Genomic DNA, 20,997 nt, shown 5'->3' on the forward strand with positions numbered 1-20,997 from the left:
AAGGAACAGTCAGATGAATGTGACGGGTCAAGCGAGGCCGTTTAGTAATGCGAGGCAGGCTAATCCAAACTTGATTTATGCCGCGTGGTATGTCTAAAAGTTATAAATAATGTGTGTTAAGTGTGTGTGTGGCACAAGATCGTCAATATTCCAAGTAAAGTGAGTATTGTTATTCATTTTTGATGACCTGTCTGTCAGTCTGTCTGTCTGTCTGGTCTAACTGGGTGGGTGGCTGCCTATGAACCTGATGGTCCCAGGTTCAAATACTGGTAAGGGCATTTATTCTTGTGATGAGCACGGATATTTGTTCCTCAGTCATGGGTGCTTTCTATCATATGTAGGTATTTAAGTTTTCATAAATATTATATAATAATATCGTTGTCTATGTCTCACCCTCAACACAAGCCTTATTGGGCTAAATGTAGGACTTAGTCAATAATGTCCTATAATATTTAGTTATTCATAAACGGTTATCTAACAAGCCCTTGATAATATTTTGTCCTTAAATATCATTTTTACATTTGTATTTGTTAGAAAGGTACAATTAAAAACGAGATGTTTCTCTTATTATTGCCAATATTAAGACAAATGTTTCGTGACAAAATTTAATTACATCTTTTGGACACCATCCGCCAGACAACAGCGCTGTCAAGCGTAAACCACGACTTGCGACTTTATTGCCGCACTAGGGCGTGAAATTCGCAAACACAATAAGCGGGGTCACATTTTTCAAGCGTGTTTACGTTTCATTTAAAGCGAAAAATTGCCGCTGCGTGGTGTCGGGTTAATTTATCGGCTTTCGGCTTAACGCGTGTTAAGCGATTACCTAAAAGCTCGAGTATAATACAGGCTTTTATGAAGTCAGAAACTAGAGAAAAATATACGTACCTACATGTAATGTATGCAAAGTAACATTTCAAAAGGAAATTCGTTTTCTAATAACAATGCACAGAGGAGGAAACAAAAATTCCTTTAAATTAATTACGCAGAACATCAGTAAATGGTAATAAATATGGCGTGACTAGTTCTTGGTAGATTCATAGACTAGAGCAGGGGTCACCAAATGGAGGACCGCGGGCCGGATCTGGACTGCCGACTAATATTATTATTTTACTCATTTATTAAACTAGAGTAGAAATGGACCGCGACGGTCATTTTATTTTTTAAACCGGCCAAGTATGAGTCGGACTCGCGCACGAAGGGTTCCGTACCATTATATATAAAAACGGCAACAAAATCACGTTTGTTGTATAGGAGGCCCCTTAAATATTTATTCTATTCTGTTTTTAGTAGTAGTTGTTGTAGTATAGTAGTTGTTGTTATAGCGGCAACAGAAATACATCATCTGTGAAAATTTCAAGTGTCAAACTATCACGGTTCATGAGATACAGCCTGGTGACAGGCGAACAGACGGACGGACGGACGGACAGCGGAGTTTTAGTAATAGGGTCCCGTTTGATCCTTTGGGTACGGAACCCTAAAACTGGACCCCTGAAGAAACTAATTCGTGATCCATGGACTAAAGGTTGACAAAAATATAAAATCTATGAAGAAATACAAAATCTACAAAAAATCACTAAAATGCCAGTTAATTTCAAAGGCTTCTATGTCGAAACTCAAGTAAAATAAAAATGGGTCACATACAATGAAAATTTCCGTTTAAGGGCAAAAATGTGATCCAGTAACTTTCTGCGAAACGGGAGAAACGCAATCCCTCTTTTTAAGAGCTTTGCAATAAAATATATTTAGCTTCTCTAAATTTTGCACTAACAGGTAGCGATACTTAATTAACCTATAAAAATCCTTTCCGAAGTAATTTTGCGCGTTTTACTACGTAAATAAAGTGATTTAATGTTTCCGGATTTCCGCCAGCCATTTGTACCGAATTTATGAATAGATCAATGTTTTAATATTGTAAAGTGTTACTGTTACTGAATTATTTGGGATATTGAATACAACAGTGAATGAGACAGACAGTTTTATTGCGTTCATAATTCTTCTGTAAATAAAATTTTCATTTTCACCACGCTTTGTTACAGATCTCTGTCAAAATGTTCAAATATTAATTTGCACAATTTCAAATATTCATTACTAAATATGTACTTAAATGGTTTTAATCCTGCTACTAAATACATAAAATATGGACTCAGAACGCTGCTGTGTATATGTTTTTCATATATATTTTTATATATATTTTCATAATTAATACGAAAGCGAAGTTCCATTTACGTAATGAGATTATATCAAAATTCCCGACTTGATTCGTTACCCCAAAACGGCCGTTTAAATTACCGTTTTAAATTTTCACGAAATATATGTAATCATTTTCTCGTTAAAATTATAATGTAATTTACTCCCTTTTAAAAATGTTATTTAAATTTAAATGCCATCCCTAAAGGTAATAATATTATTCTTGCAATTACAACCATGTTTTTTTCAAGTCCATTTATGTTTTCGGTCGATCTACAAACTCGCGTTGGGTCTCCATGCCAATATTTTTATGTCTCACCAATAAATCCCGATTGATAATAAATAAGTATTTTTTACTAAATCAACATTTTTTTAATAATTCTAAATCAACATTAGTGACGACCGGTCTGGCCTAGTGGGTAGTGACCATGCCTACGAAGCCGATGGTCCCGGGTTCAAATCCTGGTAAGGGCATTTATTCGTGTGATGAGCATGGATATTTGTTCCTGAGTCATGGGTGTTTTCTATGTATTTAAGTATTTATAAATATTTATATATTATATATATCGTTGTCTAAGTACCCTCAACACAAGCCTTATTGAGCTTACTGTGGGACTTAGTCAATTTGTGTAATAATGTCCTATAATATTTATTTATTTATATTATTATTTATTTATTTTATTTACAATAACAGTATACTCGTACATAAAGGATATACACAAAGGATTCCTTTAACTAGTTGAAATCTAAAATAGGCCCTTGAGGCATTGCAGCATGGATGTTGGCGGTATTTCCTCGTATCGCAATCCTGATACGTTGTGCCACCAAGCCGCCAGCTCTTTGGTCACCAGTTACGTCAACCAGACGCTTCGCGATAGGTAATTATTTTGAATCAAGTATTTTGTATGCTCTTAGACTATTCGTAGCATCACTTATAGTCAATATCACTTCACTTATACCATACAATTTGCTTAATATAAAGCTATACAAATATTAATATTTTTCACCAGTGTGTCCATGTCGTCGCTGCCGCTCAAACAAGTCGAATGTGCTCCCTGAAACTTGGAGTGAAGCAGTATGCAGACCAGACTTGTCACAATCATTTTCGACTTTGGCACACTTGAAATTGCTTTTTAATGGCTACCACATATTCCAGTATAACTCTTAATGTCTTATCGATAAGGTTCAATTTGGTTTTTATTGGAATACAAGGACGGATTCCAAGTTTTGAATAAGAGTGGTGGGAAACAATTTTTAGAACATTTAAAATATAATGTGTTCGTTTTGAACCCCCGATGCAAAAAGAGAGGTGTTAAGTATATGTTTCACGCCAATGTCTGTCTGTCTGTAGCATCGTAGCTCTCCAACGAATGGACCGATTCAATGCGGTTTTTTTTTCACGTAAAAGCGAGTTTCCTTATTCTTCCTGTTCTTAGCTATGCTTGAGAAATCGATCCAGCAGTTTGACGAGTTCTTTTACAAAATGATGTAATCATAAAATTTATTTTTTGGCATCATGCGTAGGGGACGTAAAGAATTTTCAAATTTTTAAATTTAATATGCCCGAGGCAGAAGCAGGCCAAAAACGAGATGGTGAGATGACCTGGACGCATTTTATGGCGACTGGCGGGAGCATGCACAAAGCTGTGACGAGCGGCGAAAGACAGGGGAGGCCATTGCCCTACACAATGTAGGCTAAATAAAAAAAAGTTATAAAGTTATGAACATTTAATAGATATTTGGGAGCTCACGTACCAGTAAGCGCACCGTGGGAAGACCCCCAACAAGGTATACCGGTCAAGGTCGCATAGTACTGTTAGATGAGAACAGTGCAAGGCCGGTCGTTGTGGTGGTTATTGAAAATCCTTCGTTTAGCAGAGAAGGTAATACATACATTTTCTAAGAGTCGATGAAATTAACTACGTAAATTTAAAATGTACTTACCACTTTTATTTTTTCTTTGTAAAATAATTTAACATGCAATGTATCAATACTTTGTTACTATTCAAAACATCGCGAACTAGGCACGCAACACGTTCCCGCTCGAAAATTGAAAAAAAAATAATTAAACGACTAAATTAAAAAATATTTTGAAATTGCTTCATGGCACTAAATTAAATTAAATAATTATTTATTTAATTTTTTTTGTAACACTTATTAGTCACTAGTAAATTACAAAAACTTACGCCTCGTTTTTAATTTGGGGTCGTAGTGAAATAAGAAATAAGTATGAATTATTAAGATACTGTAGACGGCCGGTCGTCTACAACTGTACATTATCGCGATCCACAGGTCGTGATCTGTCTGGCCTACTGACTAGGGCAGGGGCTATGAAGCCGATTTAACATTTTAAGCAAAAAGTGATTACGTGAGTTTGTCAATGCTAAATGAGTATATTTTGGAGAAAATACATTTTGATTCAGCTACACGATCGTAGTTCAAATGTTTAATAAAATTTTGTAAAAGACGTATAAGGAAAATATTTTTAAAAAATTGTCATAGTATTTTTGGGCATTCCTGTACTTACTACAAATCTACATACCGCTCAGCAGCGCTTGCGTGATGCTCATAAAAAGCAATAGCAAAAACAACAGCCCATTTATGATCCCAATGTCAGAAACCCCTGGAATCCCCGGGACTAACATTTATTTTCATATAACCTTGTTTTATTATCTCTGTCACAACACCTATATTTACATCAGCTACGAGTTGAATTCACTATGCGATTCCTTTTATTAAGCACCATTCATTTATTAGGTAAGACGATTTATGGGGGGGGGGGGGGGGGGGGCATCGAAGATATCTTATTTTTTCATAGTTCTTAGGTAAGATCACAAAGATGTAAACATTTTCAAATTTCTATGAAATTATGACGTTTAAAATAATACTTCCACACTCTATGCTATCAAACACGGTACAGAGTTAGCTTAGACGAGCTCCAGTACCTTTGCAGGAACGAATAAATGTTCCTAAAATGTTTTTTTGAAAGCTAATACTAACACAAATGAGACTTGTATTTGCTTTTTCCTTTCGATTTTTAAGTATAGTATAGACAGCCTAATTCTTATTATTTCTTACTTAGGGGTGGGAGAGTGGTCAAGAACTGGCCAAAATCGTCTTACGTGATAAATGAATGGCACCTTACAAAGGCGATCTCCAATTTTTGTACAAAACATTTTTACCAATTTTTTTTTTTGTTTTGTTTACTGTATCGAACTAATCAAAATTAAGACACAAGTGAAAACGTAAAAGTCAAAAATAGGCAGTAAATAGGTACTTAACACCCATTTGTGTGATGTCTAAAAAAAAACTCAAAGTGCTCTCGAGGAATGACATGAATTTGTCTCTTAATCTGACAACATAGTAAAACTTACTATGCCCATAAAATGTTAACAATACGCTCGTAACCCCTGGGTCCCTAGTCAAGATGACAATCGTTGCGAGAAAGCGCCATTCGAAACTTAATATACGGAAATAGCCGTGTGACTTTTCATAGCATCTCTCATTGTCACTCCGATACATCTTTTCTTGTCATTTGGCGTTTGTCGATGTACGATTGTCACCTTGGCTAGGCTCTAAGGTGCTTAGCCAACATGCCAATCGTTATCGTTCCGTAGCGTAGTTTTCTCTCTCTCATATCAGTGCGACAGAGATTGGCACTTCGTTCGCTACGAAGCGTAAACAATTGACATGTTGGCTTCGCAGCCTGGAGTTCCCAGCATCTATTATAATCCAGGTCGAACTATATAGGTACGCTTGTTTTCCTCCATTGTAGTGTAAACAAACCTTTTACGTCTTAACTCAAGCGTTAGCATTGTTTTAAGAATAGCGTGCAAGTAAACCTTAATATTATTTTAAAAACGTTTCTGTTATGAAGACTGGATAAACTTTTCTACAAAATACTTTCTAGTTTAACTTGAGAATTTATTTTATGTTTTAACTCTAAGAGCTTGAACAACATTCTAACTTTTAAAATATGATTTTGGTGACGACATCGCGACATAATTCAAAATGCCACAGTGCCACAAGTGTCAAAAGTCCTTAAAAACAAATAACAGTCAAATAAAATTTACTTGAAAAAAAGACAAAGAGAAACATTGCACCAATGTTGGATTGCGCAGAACATTCACGACTAGCTGAAAAAAACTCATACGGAAATGACAATACTTGTTACGGTTACGGTTGTTAACTTGTTATGCAATGCATAAAAAGTTAGCAGTTAGGGTGTCCCGTGGAACACGAAATTTTGAATTCAGGAACCCAATAGGATTTAAATGTTGCGTATTTTTTAGCATTAGGTTGTCCCATGGAACACGAAATTTTGAATTCAGGAACCCAATAGGATTCAAAAGTTGCGTAATTTTTTGTAGATTACAGAATATATTATAATGTTATAATTTTTTTTTACATATATTTTGAGGGCTCTACCAGCTGTTTTTTGGATTAAATATAATATTATTTTACTAAATTTTAATTTTATTTTAAGTAAATAAAAACTATTTTTTTTATAAGACTATAGTGCTAGCTATAAAGCTAGTGTTTAAAAAAAATCTGAAAATAAGTACAAATGTAGCATACCTATTGTTTATTTCGCGCCTTATTATTTTGGTGGTGTCAAATTTCGAAGCTCTGTTACGTGGTTTATATTGAAATATATAAATAAAAATGATATTATTTTCTTTTATTAGTCTTTTCTATTTATTAAATATAAATATTCTAGTACCTTTTGAAAATTGTCCTTAATTTCATTGTTTAAAGGCTGGTAGAACCTTAAAACTATGTCTAGATTTTTAAAATTATTTTTTCCGTAATCTATAAATAAATACGCAATTGAGCCCTATTGCGATGTTGGTTTCAAGAATTAGTCAAATACGGGACACCCTATTATGCATGTTAGATGTAGTATAGCTTTTCATAAATATGTATTGGTGTGGGTGAAGGATGGGAGAGGATCGTGCTGTGAGAAGAGCGTATGTGGGGCACCCGGGTGGAAAACGTCCGTCTGGGCGTCCCAGACACCGCTGGAGTGACGAAGACCTAAAAGACCTGTTTTCCCTCAGAATACCCAACTGGCGCGAAGTGGCGCAGGAAAGGGCAGAGTGGCGATCTCTTGAGTGAAGTCAGTAAGTGTTGGTGTGGGTAGGTTTCTAAAAATAATGAACAAGTCTACTTATATCCAGCTGTATTAGTGTTCATTAGGCAGATCGGTGCAATCGTGAAACGCGACAATAAAATGTCGGATCAATCATCATCATCTTCCTCGCAATGTCCTCGTTTTTAGCCACAGCTAAAAGGAGCCTGGGGTCCGTTCGGCAACTAATCCCAAGAATTGACGTAAGTACTACTTGTATACGAAATATTATATGTTATATTATAAAATGTGACACAATAATTTGACATAAAATGTCAACTAAATATCAGTTGAATAAAGCTGGAATGCCACTCGCTATCTAGTGAACAAAGTAATGAAGTTGCGGTGAGGTGATAAATCAAAGTAAAACTACCACCTGGGATTACTTATGAAATTTCATGAGGTGGATAGAAACGAGAATCAAATAGTTACTATAAAAAGAGCTATATTTAAATTAATGATAAAAACATCAAATCTAAAAGTACCGTGTGGATTTATCGCTCCTCTACATGATGGGCCATCATGCTGGCCCACTAAGATATAGGATGTAGAGAGCGTAGTGGTATCGGATGGCAAAGCTTATAACACGGCAGGATGGCCACGGTGTCGAATTTTCGTCCGCGCATCAAAGGTAGTGGGCCAGCGATGGTGCGTACGCATCTGCATGTGAACCATTCCATAGTGCATGCTGTCAACCATCGCATTGCCATCTCGCTGGTCCAGCGCTAGGCCATCATGTAGAAGAGCCATAACCATCGCATGGCCATCCCACTAGTCCAGCGCTGGGCCATCGTTTAAAGGAGGCATTAGGCCGCACCAACATTACTGCAACGTGAAGTGTCCCTAGGACACCCAGAAGCTCAGGATTAGGGTTACTATGGGATTTGGCTCCAACATGCACCACGTCCACCACTCCTGGTCCTGCCAACGCCCAGTGAGTACCTGTCTACACCCACCTGGGTTAGGTGTGACGTATACGCCAGAGATAAAACATAGCAAAAATTTAAACTATTATACAGTTACAGAATCCGAATATAAATTGGACTCTTTAGGTAAGATCGGAGATATAATTAATAACTTGATTAATTATTAAGGCGGCAAATTTGATGGGCACACGGTACAGCTCGGGGAAGTCTTTTAGGATAAGTAAGATATTTTATATTGGCATTGTATTTTATTTATTGATTTAGTATTTTTATGATAAAGGAGGCAAATGAGTACGATGGAACGAGTAATTTTTCTATAACCTAATCTGACAATTATTTATACGCATTTCCTTAATCTGATCACAAGTTCGACGCCCAATTTTCACGTTGTAACCGTCAGAGGAAATGCAGATTCTGTACAATACAGTACAATTGTAACATTAATTTTTAATAAAATTACCAAATCCACAATCTATTTAACAATTTTTTAAACCCCCTATCAAACAACAAAATCAACATAGACGGCTAAAAGTGGTTAACGTAGACTCATAACATAATCTGACGCGCTCAAGAAACTACAAAACTCCTGTCTTGGGCTCCCCAACCATTATATAAACGAACCCTTCTACAAATAAACGTTTCAAGAATGTACAAAAAGTAAGCATTTCCATAAATGTAAACAGTACCCAACACTTGCGTTCTATGCAAGACCCCTAATGGGCAACATTTGTATCCATTTACAGGCACCTGCGCCCTGCGCCCGGTAAACAGGCAAGACTTGTATTTGACGTTCAAGTTACATCGCTATTAGTCATTGTCGTTTCTTATGGCTTGGTTCACGTAGATACTGTATCCGAGTACATAGAGCATGACATTATATGGGTCATACACATTTTATAGCAAAACTCGTTCGCGTCTTTCCTGTACACATCGCAAATTTAAGCTTTTTACGCGGCACCTTTAATTATGACTCACGCTAGACCGGGGCAGGGTCAGAGCCGGGATATCTATACAATGTATTTTTAGGTATTTAAATAACCGTCTCGTCTTTTAAAATTGAACCAGTAACATTTAGTTGGAAGGCTACTGTTTGTTAATTTTGTTTAAAAGTGTTGAAGTAAGAACTTGGAGTAAAATAGAAGTAATTGATTGTACCAAGGACTTTGATTCATCACATATATGTTAGGTAAACAGACAGGAGTTTCTGGTAACTCTAACATAGTTTAAATGCATCAATGGATTTATTTCTACACATAACAACAATTCGTTAGTACAATAATTCCACGATTTACATATAATCTGGTCATAATTTGATATTCGCTACATGCGGGATGAAAGCACTGATTGCAATTCTGCATTATATACAAAACAGATTTAACTTGGACGAACAACATGCATCTGATATTGTTCGTCCCATTCGGATTCCGACTGAACTATACTACTTGCCGCAAAACTAAGTGACGAGTCAAGTCATAATACCAACTCTTTCACTCTTGGTTGGTCTAACGTGGGTAAAGGAGATAGCATTATGATCTCAGTCGCCAGTTAATTTTGCGGCAAGTATGGCAATACTTACAGCGACATTGCTGCCTACTGCATTTTTTTGTGTTTATTAATAGGTGGGGTCCTTTATTATAACATTTACCTTGACATTATTAAATGTCATTCTACCAGTTTACTTATTCAGCTGTAATATATTATTTTAAGTTATATGAAAATTTCATTATTATAATGTAGTCAAATGAAATATACACCGTTTTTCGTCTACATTTTAATAAACAGAATTTAATTTTACTTTGCTTACTTTTAAAAGTAGAACCACGATACACCACCTCAATGAAACATTAATACAAAGTTCATCGCACGCTGAAATAGTAATAAAATTCTCAAGAATACTGAAACCATTTTCAACAGATTATTCGTGATTTTTGCTATGGAATCGTATTTATAAGACAACTTAGGGAACAAATTAAATTATTTTATTGAATATTTTGATTCATGTTTGTGTTGTGGTCAACGACGCCTAGTCTTTCAAAGATTGCATATATACTCGACGAATAGGGACGGGTACCGCCGAGCGCCGAGGCCGGGTGGTCTAGAGGACTAGGCATAGATGGCAGGTTCGTATAGATGTGCTATACCGCGTGCGCCCGTGAGGGGCAGAAGATACGCAATGCGACAAAATCAAAAACACGTTTTAACATTCCTGATAACATACCCAAAAACAAGCTATGTAATTTGGTCGGGTTCATTGTTATCCACAATAAAAACGGTGGGCAACAAAAAACGTCTACGTCACTTAGTACTTTTTAGAAGTAGACAGAAACGACAAGTGAGACTATGACAAGGACAAACAATAATAACGCTTCCTCTGCTACCCCTACTGAAAGTTACATAAGACTATCCCGTTCTGTCAGTTCCCCCCACCACTCATGCCCAATCCATACTAAATATTAAATTCATCGCTTCAGCTGCAGACGCTGGTTCGAATCCGGCCTCCGCCACTGGGGGCGTGGTAAATTTTTAGGGTTCGGTAACAAAAGGGTAAATCGGGACTCTATCACTAAGATTCCGCTGTCCGTCCGTCTGGCACCAGGCTGTATCTCATGAACCGTAATGGACAGACAAAATTTCTCAGATAATGTATTTCTGTTGTTGTTGTATTGCCTCTATAACAACAAATACAAAAAAAAACAGAATAAAATATTTAAGGGGGCTCTCATACAACAAACGTGATTTCTTTTGCTGTTTTTATAGATAATGGTACGGAACTATTCTTGCGCGAGTCCAACTCGCACTTGGCCGGTTTTTCTTTTCTATTTCAGTTTATATACCGTATTTATAATAATTTCAAAAATAGGAGTTAAGTTATATAATTCGTAATTAAATATATCTTTAAAACGAGAATTCATAGCTTTTAACTATTTAATAAAATCTACCTAGTTATTTCATCTATCCACGCTCCTTCTATCGAAGATTTATTTATTTTATTATCCGCTGACAATTTAATACCGCTAGTTTCGCACAACATTTTGGCTATCCGCCATAACTTTTACGGAATCTGTACACAGATATAGTTCGTGTCATCCGTGATAACGCTCAAATTTCTCAAATCTAGCCTTTATTAACATAACAATAGGAGTCAAGGCGCGGCTCTTCGTGAAATACACGATCTGAAACAGCAAAATCCAAGATCCCATCCAAAAAGGACATAACTCTATCAGTAGCACAAAAAACTTAAGCAATTTTGTCAATTTGATTCGAACTCACAGCTGTTCACCAGCTTTTTCGCTTCGTGCTTTGCCGAGCGTAATTTCATTTCAGCAATTTTCAGTGAAACTACTGTTTGTTTGTATAATAAATTGTAATTTATGTTTTAATTGGCAGCAGAGCGGAGCTGAGATTGTTTGTGTTGTCCGGTGGATTCAAATTTGGAATGAGACTTATTTCGCTGACGGGATTGTTTACGGATGAAACAACGAATGTTGATCGACGATAAATTGTCAGCAAAACTTTATATGAGTTTAAAGTTATCACTCAGAATAATGCGAATATAGGCTGCCTACCCTCAATGAAGGAAGTCTCATTATCACAAGATTATATAAAATAGCATTATTTATTCATATTATAGCATATATCATATTAAGTTCAAGTTTATAGTTTTGCAGACATCCCAAACATTGTCAAAGCGAGAATGTGCGAGAGATATACGAGTGTGAGTTCAAAGGGTAAGATGAAAGCGAGATATGGGTTACTGATTACGATGTCGCGCGATAGAGAAACTTGTCAGCGACGTACTTTATGGAGTAAAATGTGTATGTTTGTCTGTTGAGTAATACCTACTCACATCTACGGTGTTAAAAGAAATGATGAAAGTACATTATACTTAAAGTGATCAGAATATATGCTCATGGCGTCATTCCGAATAATTCACCATTAACTTTGCCTACCTTTTAAGTTACCCAAACCGCACGCCTTTTTTCCATATTTTACATAAAATCCTTACGGTAGCCAGCAAGTTACATGACAATCGTCAGTTTAGATGCAATTTTCAAAGCAGTCTTGATAATAAATATGCGTCAATATCGATTTGGCCGATTATTAAACATTAGCCGACGCAACGCCCTCACGCTGACGGGCTTTTAAAATAATGTTCATGCATTTTGTTAGTCTTTGCCAATATAAGTGTCACGTCTTATGCTAAAGGAAGCAGTTAACAACTTGAAGACACTGCGAGGTTCGTGGAGGAGCTGGGGTGGCTAGAGTAGCGCTACCTCGTTTCACGCGAAATAGCCCACCAAAACTAACTAACTAACTATGCCAATAAATGGGCGTTCTCGTATCGCTCAGTCTAAGTTCTAGATCAAAGCCTTATAATGACTTTCAAACCGGAGATCGCGGTTTCGAAACCGGCTAGCACCAATGAGTTTCTCGGAACAAAAAAAAACTACCAAAAATGTAAAATTTGTTGCTCATAGGAAAGTTCGTAAAAGTACGAACTGAGGTTGAATAAAATGAATTCACCTGTCAAATTATGTAGATACCGTTTAAACGTTTAAGGCTTTACCACTGTCACGGCAGAATATTTCTTACGCAATAAATTAATGAAAGTTTATTCATTATGTCCAAATGGTGGCCGATTCTCTTTCAATGAGCGAGTGTGAATCAGTCGAGTTTTTGGGCCGACCAGTGTATGCAGTTCGCACATGAGGTCCAGGAGAGAGGAGGTGAGGTTTTGTCGAGGGCAAAAAAATGGGAGGGGCTTGGTATTTAATCAGGCGCAGAAGCGTGGGGAGTAAGTCGCAGAAAATATCGCTCCCACTTAATGAAACTGCGATGGAAGGAGCTATGCACGGATTTTCTAGTTTGAGAACCAAGATTGCTTAATTATATATGACTGCTGGCGCAAAAAGGTGACGTAGAAGAGTCCAGGGTGTGAGCTGCGGTAATGAATATAAATAAATAAATATTTTATTATATTATAAATATATATTTATGTCCTATAATATAAAAATATATATATATAAATACTTAAATACATAGAAAACATCCATGACTCATGAATAAATATCCGTGCTCAACACACGAATAAATGCCCTTACCAGGATTTGAACCCGGGACCATCGGCTTCATATCATAGGCAGGGTCACTACCTAGTCTACCTACTACGCCAGACCGCTCGTGACACCGACATACCGGTTCGAATCGGGCCTCTGCCACTGCAGAGCTTGGATATTTTTTTATTTAGTATAAGCCATATTTATCAGTTAATAAGTTTTTCTTGTGTAATCGAAGAGTGCGTTATGCTGGATGGGCGGAGCAATCAACTCATACGCCTATAACCGATTGGAATGACACCGGTCTTTGTTTAAAATTAATTAAATACTTGTAAGAGTCAGCCCGAGGGTCGTGATGGATTAGTTGCGAGTGCGGCCGAGAAATCTGGACAAGACGATTAGAAGGTTGGGTTCGTGATTTAAAGTTTAGATGTAACATTCTCAAGAGAAATGAAAATGGGGCCCGTTGTGTAGAATTAAAAAAAAAAAAAACACTTTATATTACGCTAGAGTGTAGGAAAATATTAAATTATTCTAGAACAATAAATAGTTATAATCATTTGAATAAAATCTGGTACAGTAATAGTAATAAATACCATGATTTTAATATAGTTATTGTTTTACAAGGGAGCAAAACTGTTGTTTAACTCCTCGTGCTATTGATACTCAGCGAGCGAAGCAAACTAAAATTGTACCACGAGCGTAGTCTGAGAAATGGAATCTTCAGCGTTGCGAGGGTTAAACCAACTTTGCCTCCAAGTGAAAACATTTTTTTTTCACCACACCACAGGAGGAAAATACTAACTATGAAATACCTAAAAAATTAAACCAAATCCAATCCAAATAAACGTATCATTTAAAATTTAATTCTGCCAATTAACTTAAGGAAACGACTCCAAATTTGCATCTAACAACTTTGTTTCACATGTGGATAAAATGCAACTTTTAGTTGTTTCCTTATGTTAGTTGGTAGAAATGACTTTTAAAATATTTAATAACGTTATTTATGAATTTGATTTGGTTGGATATTTTACAATTAGTATTTTTCTCGCATTGGTGAGGTGAAACATATTGTGTTTCACTCGCTAAATTTGTTTAAGACTCTTGCCTTGAAACCCTCGCCGCTCAAGATTCTACTTTTCGAACCACTCGCTAGGTGGTTCAATTTTGGAAATTTTCGCTTGCTCGGGTATCAATATTAGTATTGATATCAGAATCAATAGATTATGAAATAATACACCAAACGTATCTGCCACCCTCAAATACATTTTCCAAATAGAGATATATCTCGACCGTTTCTATTCAAAAGTAATTACAAGAGTTTGATTTTTTGTACATATAGAGACATATCTATTTTTGTTAAGTTATTAGAGAGATACTATTGGTGAAGTCTGTTACGCTTGTTTTTATGCTGACTGTTAGTCTATATTCAGTTTTTTATTTGAACTATGAAGTAGCCCATAGGAAATAGTATGCAACTCTCATTTGTTTATTGCATAAATTAGTCTGGCTTAGTACTTTATAGTTTAAAAACAGACTTAGCAACTGTATCACAGACGATTGAGACAAATTTTAGCTAGTCTTTGGCTGACTAATGTCTATCCATACTTCGCTACGAACACTGTTAATATACATATTGAAACATCCCAATATCCAAGGAACCGAAAATCATAACGAGACATGTACAGCATCAATACAATCTTCTCGAGCGAACAATATTTAATTAAAGGCAACCTCGCCTGCTCGGGGCGAAAATGGTTTTATATCAGTCGTTATTGCACACTTTTGGGCATTAGTTGTATTCAATTTGTGGCAACAGCGAGCTTTCGCTCGTCGTTTATGATCTTAAATTAATGTTATATATAGTTTATAATATAGGTAAGTGGTTATTTAGTAGATTGTTAACCGAGGGATGAAAGGTAGCCATTTCTGTCGAGGTAGTTTGCGCGGCGCCATTAGTCCAAGACTGAAATGGTGCCTTTTACCCGAGTTAAACAGTACTTTTCATTTCGAATACGAGGAAAGTAAAATAGGTACAAGTATATTAAATAATAACACGACTAAGTGTAAACTTGCATAGTACATCTTCAGGGTACTTTTAATTAACAATTTAGGTAAAAGTATCGTACTTTATGGAACGGGGAGTTAAATGTCAGAACGGAAACCGTCCATCGAATCCATTTAACACCAAATGTGGTTATTGTAAAAAAAACCTACTTGGAATGTAAAATGCTCTAGTGCGGAAACGTAATACTTTTTGCACACCTTATAGAATAACAATGATCCACTTTCAGAACATGAGAAATGAAAAATATATTTATATAGTTTCGTATAGGTACAGTAAGTGGTGGTAAATACTTTTGACGTGTTGTTTCGTCGGTTACTATTGATACTGAGTGTACATAATACGAAGAATCTTATCATTATTAAACGCTTACATCAAATAAGTTACCAAGTAGAAAAAAATTAAAAAATAAGGTTCTATTATTTATTATTATTTCAAACACCTGCAAAAAGTAAACATTACCTGTTTTTGTCTACGTATTTTGCGAAAAATGAACGGTTTTACATTATTACTCCACTTCATTTGTATTAATCTTATAAATGTCAAATTAAGAACGAGTCAGGCAAATGAATGAATATCATGACAACGTTCGATAAAACTATCTTTATGATAAATAAACGTCAAGTTATGAGGATAATAGATAGCTAGGTTGATGGCCGCGGTTGATTTAGTAAAATTAGCCAGATCAATATCAATTTGGGATCCATTTTTGCAAACTAGTGTCAATATTAGTTTTTTACGTATTAATAACTAATACTTAATAGTCAGTATTCAGATTATAATGTATTGGCAAACGCTGTAATTACAATGTTTTTTTAATAATTAATAAGTATTACGGATAAGCCATTACCTGGAGATGCTAGTCACAAAAAGTTCTATTACCTTCTAATATAATTACCTATTACCTTCCAACACAAAATAAACATACCTATACTTTAAGCCTTTATAAACTAAATTATATTTCAAATTGTTAAAATTAAATATGTAACAAACTACCTAAAAAAAAAAAAAAAGAAATGTATTGTATATTGCTATTATAAGTTAAGAAGTAAATACACCTAAATGTAATCTGAGTGTTAGCATGTAAGGTTTATCTGTTAGTGCTAATATTAAATAAATAAATAATAATAATAATAAAAATAATAATAATAAAAAAAAACAACGACACCAAAATTGTATCGGCCCGATTCAAAGAATGAGATACGATAACGATAAATTCTGGTTTAAATAAGTTCTCATTTAGATATCGTTTGTATGTCGTATAATTGACAGAAGCAGCTCGATTCGGGCAACCAATGTCACTTTGACGTTAGAAATATAGTAGATAGATCTTATTCGGATCACAGCGGAATCGAAATAAACGTCAATTTTGACATGTCGTTTAGTTATCGATCTTTCCGAGATTTTAAACGTGTATTCGAATCGGGCCGTAAATACCACTTTTTTTTTAAATCGAAAATTTTGAAAATCGGTTCACGTTTCTCGGAGATATCGAGTAACATACTAACGAATGTGTAAATACAGTATTATATGTGTGTGTAAACCAGTTCTCGTACAGTAAAATCATTATACTCAAATAATCTCCGCCTAATGCGTGTAATTATAAACCATAGCTCAGCAAAATGGAGCATATTTTTGGAAGATAATATTCACCCCATTATTCGTTATTTATGTGGAGTGACTTTATCGCCATACGGCAACAGCTGAAAACGAAAGCCTTGTTAATATATATCCGTAATAAAATTACGTGATAAAAATTGTCGAAAGTGTGATACATTATTTTATTATCCTGGCAACTACAGTTGTTGGAAGTATTTACTACCTACTCCAAAGAGAAGTAACCATTTCTAATTAAATATTTATATAATTCGAGCCAAGTTGTACTGTAGATTGTACAACAAGGGCATAAAGCGACCCTTTTTTTTCGAGGCAATTTAGTCGAGGATAAAAATGGACATTTATGCCGGAGTTTAAAATTTTCACTAGGCCCACTTGTACCCTTTTTCACTAGGGCCACAGAAATACACCCTCCCTTTCACTTCGATTGCGAGGACAAATAAATTAAATATTTTAGATTATTATACCGTATTTGTTCAAGACTAAAGAAAATCGTACTCGGGCTGATCGGGGGCGCGAGGTGCGCCTGTCGAGGGCGCGCCGGCAAATCTGGCAGTTGGTATTATGGCAGATTTTGAACTTTGAAGTTTATAAGGGTCGTAATAGATTATTTCACATTATACGCTAGAGCATAATAACCAATTTTATGTCGCTAACTCCGCGACTTAAATATCAATTTTACGAGCATGAGAAATGTGAATGTGGATGTAGGTACCACAGCTCGACCAAGGCCGCCCTAAGCTCTCCACTCTTTCCTGTAAGACAATTCGCGCGCCATTGTACTTTGGCCCAAGCGAGCTGCACTGCAAGTAGCTGACGTCAAATGAATATCCAATCACGATTAGGTTTTTAAATTACAAACTCTGCTCCAAATCACGTGAAGAACGCAAATCTCCTTTACCAATACTTTAAGGTATCCCGTCAGCCCGTCACCATGACTCAAGCCGTCTTAAATGGGAAAAGTTGGTAAATAATGGTGCTCCTGAGCTCCTGGACTTTATTCCCGATGGTCTTACGTTTACGTAAACTCCAGATCCGTTCTAAAGGCGCGAACTACAGCTCGCCCGGTTCAGAGCGGCACGATCAAAATGTATTAACTTGAATGAATCTGTTTTGGACGGTTAAGCGCGCCGCGTGCGTCCAGTCTGCGGCCTTACAGCCAGACTTCACTTTATGAAGCACTAGCTTCTCATGGGTAGGTATATCTTGTCTTGTTATAGACGCCGAAGAGCACAAAATACTGGTCCCCCTGACTCTTTGATTTGGCTGTGCTCGGTACGTATTCGGAATGACACCCCTGAACAGAATCTGTCGGAGGCACGTCCTCAGTTAAATTAGTTCGCATTCAAGCCTTTAACCTGTATCGAATTTCGACCGATTTTGTTATTTCTAATTTATCGTTTCCGAGTTAAAAATTAAAAGCAGAGCTTTAATTTAATCACGCTTACTTTGATGTAGGATTAGGCATTATGCATCCGGTGTGGTGATTTGCAATTGATTGGTCAAAATAATTTTAAATACAATGAAAAAAGTGTCCCTTTTTCAGTACAGAAAGATAAACAAAGACATTCAGGTACTTAAAGGAAACCTGTTATTAAAGCGGTTCTATCGCTAAAGCGCGATCTCTTGCAGACAACCTTTTGGCAATATGACGGAATCCAAAACAATAGGCATAGATGCAAAAAAAAATCAATCTTATTTTGGTTATTTCCCTCACCTAAGAAATTTACTATAATAACATTTCTTAATCATATTTTACTAAGAATGCACTTCAATTTGAATTCCAAATTCGGCCTGTCCGACGTATCTGGGTCAAACTTCTGGCTGAATCAATTGTTTTAGCGCTGAACGTAACGTCTGCTCTGACTCAACAACTCGGCTTGTAGCCTTCAATTTGTAGTTTCGAATTGGAAAAAGTGGGCGACGTGACGATAACGAAACGGCGAGAGAACAAAGAAATCTGTCGCGAATCGTAAGTAATCGATGCGACTCGTTTTTTTGATAGCAGTTGCGATCCCTGACGGAGGTGCCTAAATTCTGAAAGTTTAGATATTAATTGGATATAATGTTCACAGTTTTTTGGACGCTAGGAATCATTAGGTTTATTTATTGTACTTAGATTGGGGCGTGTAATCTCAGTAGGTAGGCAACGCTCGACCTAGATGGTGCTGCAGTGAATGAAACGACATAGATATACCTAGTATATAATATCAAGGGCACCTTTTTCACAAAGCGCCTTTTGTTGTAAACTTGTCAGTGTTTAATCCTTGGACTCTTTGGAATCCCTGGAGTGGAACGGAGCTTAGTAATTCATACTTTCATGGGCAGGTATACCTGCTTGCATTAATTAATTATGATAAACTATATATAATACAAGACTTGATATCAAAGTATATCACACCCTTTGTAGCACGAACACCCCCTTCTACGTAAAAGCCCTGGAACCATTACATCGATTACCTTGTTACATCGGGATCCGCTCTCGTATGTAGATTGCTACAATTAACACGCAAACCGCGTTCCTCGCGTAACTTTACTCATAAGGTTTTCATACGTGGATTTATATGGAAAACACCGTGGTACCTATTACCCTATTATTGTTTTAGTACAACTTTGTTATATCATATTTATTACAAATCTTGAATGTTGATAAAGAAAGCTTTTTTTACTGTTTTTTTTTTCTTATTACGATCATCGTAGATATGCTTAATGTGTGAAACTGTGTAAATATCAAGTTATTCTTATACTTAAACAGTAAGTCACTCAATTTCTTTAACGATAGAAGTAAAATATGCGCTATTATTCTCTAAAACCCGTCTGCCTTAATATTTTTAGTAAGCATGTCAGAATGTGGGACGACGATCATATTTCATGGCCGTCGGCGCAACATGTTCTTTCTACCCTTATTTTACAAAACTTACCTATATTATGTTATACCCCGATCAATAGACACCTGTCATGTATATTTCCACAATAGAGAAGCAATATCTAAAATAATATTTTTCTGAAACGTGCTGGGATACCCAATTTTCATCTTTTCAAATGTTATAAGTTCAAACTTTTCTTAGACTCGAAAAAAAATAGTTATATTACGTTGCCCACCAGAGTTGTGCGTGCTCGTTCACTGAAAAGTTCGCTCCGAACTAGTACAATCTCACAAATGTAATACTAGTTCGGTCTTTTAGTACATTTAGTACAGTATACCGAAACATCATAATAATGTAACGGAAAGGTTTAATCGGACCTTTTGGTAAAGTACTTAGTACTATTCAAAATTTGTTACTCCCGTTCGCTTACTCCCGCGCAGTTGTATTGCTCATTAGCCGTTCGGCCCGATCACTCGGATTGCTTTGCTATCAATGTCACTCCTCGCAGACTAGGTACATAAAAACAACATACACAAATGTCTCTGTTTGACCCAATGGTTGACTGGTAGAGAATGCCTTTTGGCTTTAAGTTCGCCATTTGTACATTTTTCTTTATGTGTGCAATAAAGTTTAAATAAATAAATACAGATTGGCCCAAAAACACGTTGACAAAGAATTTTTAGGAATATTTTTCTTACTTACACGTTTTTTTACAGAAAGTCATTAAAATCGTTGATGTCGCTTAAGTAAAATAAAACTTAATTATCATAAAAATATTTTCCTTTGGCTCTGATATACAGTATTAAAATACAATAGCCATTATTCCTAAATCCTGACGACAATATAAATTCTAAACACTCATTAAGGTCAATCTTATGCAAGCTTCCATTAGCGTTACTTTTGAGACTTAAAACTTTGTAACAATATCCCTTTTAAATAAAATTTTCAAATCTAATCTAAGGACCAAATCTTAAAAACCGTATTTAACTTTAAAGGCAATGCCAAAAAAACCTTTACTCCTCAAAAACAAAGTGCAATTTTCTTCACAGATAAACGAAAAACGATGCAAGTTCCCAAACTTTGCCCAAAGCTCCAAAATAGATCGCCTCGAAAACAATAGATGAGTAAACAAAATTATCGCTCG

Source organism: Cydia pomonella, chromosome 3, assembly GCF_033807575.1.
Source record: "Cydia pomonella isolate Wapato2018A chromosome 3, ilCydPomo1, whole genome shotgun sequence".
Lineage (NCBI taxonomy): Eukaryota > Metazoa > Arthropoda > Insecta > Lepidoptera > Tortricidae > Cydia > Cydia pomonella.